A 6,478-nucleotide genomic window follows, 5' to 3' on the forward strand; every position below is an offset into this window, starting at 1 on the left:
CATATGTGGGGTTTGAGGCGTGGAGAGCCTGCTCCTCCTCCTCCTCCATTCCAATCTGGAGTTCGTTATCTTTCCCCGAGAAGGGCAGGAAGCATCAATACCGCCGGTGCCACAGGGACCAATCTGCCTCCTTTAATCTCGAAATGGGGGGGAAAAAATAAAGAAAGAATGGAAAACAGAACTATCGAAAATGCCACTCCGTCTCCAGCTCCCCACAGCAGGCTTGCTGTCTCTATCTTGCTCTTCCTGCAAATATATAGCTTATAAATATATGAATTTATCAGCGGAGAAAATCCCTTTTTTACCTGGAGCGAAATGCTAACAAGAGCCCTCCTTGCGCTGCGGCTGACAACAGTTCCAAAGTGGTTTGAGTCACCGAAGAGACAACTTACTTCAAGTCGAGGAAAAGAGAGACAACATCTGAAGGGACCATAAACCAAAAAATAGTAAACTTTTGTCTATGTAGCTGTGCTTCTGGATATGCCACTCCCTTCCTGTAAGCTGGTGCCTTTCTAAGGGGTTGTTCCAAAGAGAGAAGAGAGCTCAGAGTAAACAAGTGAGGTCACAGGTATCATTTATGCCAAGTAGGTGTGGAAGGTGAGGAAGATCCTCAGCCATTGGTCAATTTTAGATAAGCTGAGATATAAATTCTTTGTTTTGCTACTCACATGTTGCGACGACTATTTGAATGGTGATAATAATAAAAGGCTTGTTTTATTGCTCTCCTGGAATTCTCTCCTTTACTTCCCCTCCGGGCTAGTCTCCAACAATAAGTTGAGTTTAGAACACAAAAAGCATTGTTTAGATTTGGGTCCCATCTCTGATATATCTCATTGCATACATATCTGCAAATACAGGTATTACAATCCCAAATCCGAAGCATTTCTGCTTCCAAATGTTTCCGATAACACACTCGCACAGGGAGAACTATATTTATGGCCACAGCAAGACACAAAATTGCAGTGAAGTATCGAGATAACTTTTCTGCCCTTCCATCTTTTCCTCCTCGCTTTCTCTTTGCAAAGATTCTCTGCAAGCGATTGAAATTCTGGGGAGTAAAAGGAAAAGGGTTTTGTTGGGTTTTTTTGTGCGGGAGAGAGAAAAGTATGTTAGGGATCTAAGGCCTTGAAATTAGGATCAACGGGGCAGGAGGGCGGGCGAGGAGGGAGTCAAAAGGGAGAGGAGAGTCTGTGGGGACTTCCTGAGAGATGCTTAGAAATTCAAAGTAGCTTCGCCCGGGCCTCAAAGTACTGTCACTCAGAGCTCCGGGACAGAGCTGACCGAGTCTGGAACCAAACAATGCGGGATTGTTTCGGGAAGGTGGGAAAATCGCGGGTCTCAACGCTTCTCGCTCCCACCAGCGGTTCCGCTAGTCAAACATGCGTTCCACTTGAATCAATTCTGGACACAGAGTTAGCATAATCCCCACCCGTCTCGGGCGATGACAACTTGACGGAGAATTTGGAAGGGCGCGTGAGTGACAGCAGACACCGCACTGACGAGGCGGAAAAGGAGGGATCCTTCTCTCTCGCAATCTCGTTTTTCACTGTTGTTGTTTGGCAAACATAGACGATTTCTCGACTCTCGACCGCACTTGATGCATCGTGTTGGGTTTCGAAGTCCAAGCTCAAGACAGTGGGCCGCTTTGTGGTGTCCCCATCTCCCCCCGCCTTTGACAGGTGCAAATGAGAGCTGACAGGTTACGCCTGCCACGCTGTGCGAGGGGCGCGTTTCCGGGTGCCCCCCATCTGGGAAACGGCCTTGTACCCTGCCAATCTTGCGGCGACGGCGAACGAGGCCGGGCCGGAAGGACACAGACCTCTCGTGTAAGTGGCGCCGTGGCGCGGGCTTTGTCTGCGGCGCCGAGGTCAAGGGGCGCCCTGCTCGACAACTTGTTGATGGTCCCTGGGAGAAATGGGGGGTCACGCACCCCACTGTTCGGAGGAAACAATGCTCCACGGGCCCAGGGAGCGAGAGAGACTTTGAGTCAGTCCAAGCCTGGAGGAAGACACACTTCGGCAACGTTTCTTAAGGCAAGACGAGGAAGCCTTAGCATTGAACGGTTGTGTTGTTAAAGAGCGAAGTACGGAACCCTGCGCAAACGGGGAAGCTTTAGCATTGAACGGTTGTGTTGTTAAACCACGAAGTATGGAACCCTGTGCAGACGGGGAAGCCTTAGCATTAAATGGTTGTGTTGTTAAAGTGCGGAGTAGGGAACCCTGTGCAGACGGGGAAGCCTTAGCATTGAACGGTTGTGTTGTTAAAGTTCTGCTTCTTCGGATTTTTGCCATTCCTGAAGTTTCCTCAATTTCGCAGTTACCCCCAATGGTTGTTTAAGATATATGGTGGGACATTTTGCTGATGTTTCAACTCCGATACTATTCTTTTGAACCCGATCAGGGTTTTGCGCTTCTTTGATCCTCCCACCTCCTTCCTTTTTGCCAATATTTGGGGAAATGCAAATGCATGTTTAATAGGCATGTCCAATCGATGAAAAAATGTTTCAATTCTTGTTTCTAAAGTAGGGGGTGCTGGTGCTTCGATATAGAAAGTATTTCCGATTTTTTCACCCAAAAATTTCCGAAAATTCGTAATGATTCTAAATGTTTCTAAAATAGCGGACGTGCATGCGCAATCGCTACACACCAGGCTTGTATGGCAATCTTCCATGTGGACACAGAGGACGTTAGCCCCCACCTTTGCGTCCATCGTGGAAGCTTCTGATTGGCCGGGGGAGCGGCAGCCATGTTAAGCTCCCATTCAAGGTAGGTTGCAGAAACAAATTTTTAAAAATATTTTTAAATATATATTTAAAAATTTTTGGAGTGGGGGAATTAACGAAACATTAAGAGACAATTAGAGAATGGGCCAACAATGGTTCGAATTACATTGCTGGTTGTGCTGTGAGACAAGGTCTCGGAATGCGTATCAAAAAGCGAGAACAATCCGAAATAATTCCGATATACGATTCAAAACGATTTTTTGGACATGTCTAATGTTTAATTCAAAATATCCAAATAGTTCCTGCTGACCGGCAGGAGGAGCAGTTTCCATTGCCTTGAGAGACATAGAAACGAATTAATAAAAAATCTCTCTGTTCTACTGAGTAATTAAACAGTGGTTAAGGAATTATTGTGAACAATTTAAATTAATGACCTTAATAAAGGTGAGTGGACATGGAGAGATCAAACATTGGTCTTTCTTTCTCTTCTTTTTTTAAAAAAGCCAGACACTTGAAAAAAAAATCTGTCTGGGCAGACTTGCCTGCAAATGTAGTTTTTTTTTCAACTCCGCAATAGTATGCTTTGATTCCCCTCTGCTTTGGTTTAATTTCTGCAAATTAACGCTGGGCGTTAATTGGAGTCATTTACATTACATTCGCACCACAGACTCATGCTGTTGTGTTCAGTGGCGTTTCCGGCAAGGTTACGGGGTCAGGATGCCTGGTCTTCAAATGTTAAGCAAGGTTAATTCTGGTTCGTCCTTGGATGGGAGATCAAGTCCAATCTTCCTTCCAAAATTCGTGTGGCCATGAGTCCATTTTTAGGGATATATAGACACTAATAAGTCGAAGCACAACCAATGCTGTCCAAAGAGATGCCTATCCACATTTTGTTGTCCCGACATTAAGTCTAGTTGTCTCCATTTCTAAGCCGAAGAGCCGGCGTTGTCCGTAGACACCTCCAAGGTCATGTGGCCGGAATGCCTGCATGGAGCGCCATTACCGTCCCACCGGAGGGGTACATATTGATCTACTCACATTTCCATGTTTTCGAACTGCTAGGTTGGCAGAAGCTGGAGCTAACAGTGGGAGCTCACTCCGCTCCCTGGATTCAAACCGCCGACTTTCAAAAATTGAGAGGCCACCACCCTCCAAGGGAGGCCATTTCACTCTCAGACAGTTCTTACTATCAAATTCCTAGATTTAGGCCAGTGATTCCCAAAGTGGGCGCTGCAGAGCTCCAGGGGGGTGGAGCCAGGGCAGGGGCGTGGCTTCTTCCCAAGAGCCCGAGACAGGGCTGAGAATCTATACCTCTCCTGAGAGGCCTTTTAGGACTAAAGGGCGGGGCTAGGGGTGGGGGTGGGGCCTCTTCCCAAGAGTACAAGACAGGGCTAAGAATCTATTCCTCTCCTGAGGCACTTGTTGGGACACAGAGGGCGGAGCTAGGGAACAAGGCGGGGCCTCATTCCAAGAGCCTGAGATAGGGCTGAGCCTCTATACCTCTCCTGAGAGGCCTTTTAGGACTAAAGGGCGGGGCTAGGGGTGGGGGCGGGGCTTCTTCCCAAGACCCCAAAACAGGGATGAGAATCTATACCTCTCCTGAGGCGCTTGTTGGGACACAGAGGGCGGAGCTAGGGAAGGGAGCGGGGCATCTTCCCAAGAGCATGAGACAGGGCTGAGGTATAGAAGTTCAGCCCCGTCAGACCCTTAGGAAGAGGCTCCGCCCCCTCCTCTAGCCCCTGGTAGGCGCCACAGGAGAAGGATAGAAGCTCAGCCCTGCCTCAGAGCTTGTAACTCCACCCATCCCAGTCCTGGCCTCCCATTTGTGGCCCCGCCCACCTCTCCCTCCCAGCCCTGCATCTTGGACTAGGGGAGAGGCTCAGCCCTGTTCTCTCGAGCAGGAGCCACGCCCACCCTTCTAAGCCACGCCCCCTTTCCAGGGGGCGCTGAGTCATATTTTTTCTGGAAGGTTTAAGCAACGTGCAGTCATTGAATTCTTGACAGCAGAAGGAGATTCATCAGAGAATGCAAGTTGTTTATGGTGATTGTGTTGATGAGAGTCCTGTGCATCGTTAGGCGAGTAAGCTTAAAGATGTTGAGGTGGGAACATCTGGGTTGCGTGACAAACAAAGAGTTGGACGTCCTGTGACAGCAACCGTCGAGTTTCGCAAGCAAAAGATTGACAGATTGATTCAGGACGATCCTCGTATCACTGAAGCACAATCGGCATTTCACAAGAATATGTGGGTTACATTATGGCTTTGCTTGGCTCTCGGAAGATCTGTGAGACGCCGGTTGCAGGAACCGAGTGTCGACTTCTTCCGTGACGGCTTCAGAAAACTTGTTCATCATTGGCAGAAATGTATCCAATTGTCTGGTGATGATGTGGAAAAGTGAATAGTGGTCGTTCAAGAGCACGTTCTAAGGATTATTTCTGCGTTTGGTTTATTAAAATACTCCCATCCAAACCCAAGTAACGAAGGTGGAGGCATTCCTGCAAGTGGATCCTGCTCGTGTGCCTCTTGTTTGACTACAATCCCCTCTGTTTCGGGACTCGTCGTATCACAAAATTGCGGGGTCCAATTGTTGCCGGCGGGACTCGGCTCTTTCTCTCGGCTCTTGCTCCGGGTTCCGCTCGCTTGCTCCGGAAAGGCAGAGGAGGACGGAGACGGGGGAAACTAATTAAAAGCGGTCCGCGTCGGAGCCTCTGGAGCGCGCTCGGTCGTGAACGACAAGCGTCTCATGGCACGAAAAATCAATTTTACAGTTACAGGAGCAGAATGAATGGAGGTGGTGCATTAAAGAGGACGGCGGGGTAAAGGACTCAAAGACAGAGAAAGGTTGATCAGAGAAAGACATAGGCCCCGATCCCTCTGGGAAGAGACCCATCCATGCGGCTAGGTTGCCTCGAAGTCGTTTCTGACCTATCCTGGCGTTATTTTCCTCTGAGGCTGAGACAGTGTGACTTGCACAAGGCAAGTTTCGCCCATATCTATGGCAGGCATCCTCAGAGTTTGTGAGATCTGGTGGAACTCACAGGAGAGAATGCTTCTGGAACGTGGCCATACTGCCCAGAAAACTCACAGCAACCCAGTGATTCCGGCCACGAAAGCCTTTGAAAACACAGAAACTTTTATTGTAGTTATCAGTGATTTCTAAAGTGGGCGCTACCGCCCCCTGGTGGGTGTTGGAGCGATCCAGGGGGGCAGTGATGGCACCTATTGAGGGCGGGGCCTCTTCCCAAGTGCCGGTGACAGGGCTGAGCACCTGAGGCGCCTGCTAGGACACACAGGGGGCGGAGCTAGAAAAGTGGGCGTGGCTTCTTCTCAAGAGCCTGAGACAGGGCTGAGCCTCTATACCTCTCCTGAGAGGCGTTTTAGGACTAAAGGGTGGGGCTAGGGGCGGGGGCGGGACCTCTTCCAAAGAGCATGAGACAGGGCTGAGCTTCTATGTCTCTCCTGAGAGGCCTTTTAGGACTAAAGGGCGGGGCTAGGGGTGGGGGCGGGGCCTCTTCTCAAGAGCCTGAGACAGGGCTGAGCTTCTATATACCTTCCCTGAGGCCCTTGGGAAGAGGCCCCACCCCCTCCTCTAGCCCGCCCCCTGTGTCCTGGCAGGCACCAAAGGACAGGGATAGAAGCTCAGGCCTATCTCAGTGCTCGTAACTCTGCCCATCCCAGTCCTGGCCGCCCATTTGTGGCTCCGCCCACCTCTCTCTCCCAGCCCTGCATCTTGGACTAGGGGAGAGCTTCAGCACTG

Source organism: Anolis carolinensis, unplaced genomic scaffold (assembly GCF_035594765.1).
Source record: "Anolis carolinensis isolate JA03-04 unplaced genomic scaffold, rAnoCar3.1.pri scaffold_7, whole genome shotgun sequence".
NCBI classification, from domain to species: Eukaryota; Metazoa; Chordata; class Lepidosauria; order Squamata; family Dactyloidae; genus Anolis; species Anolis carolinensis.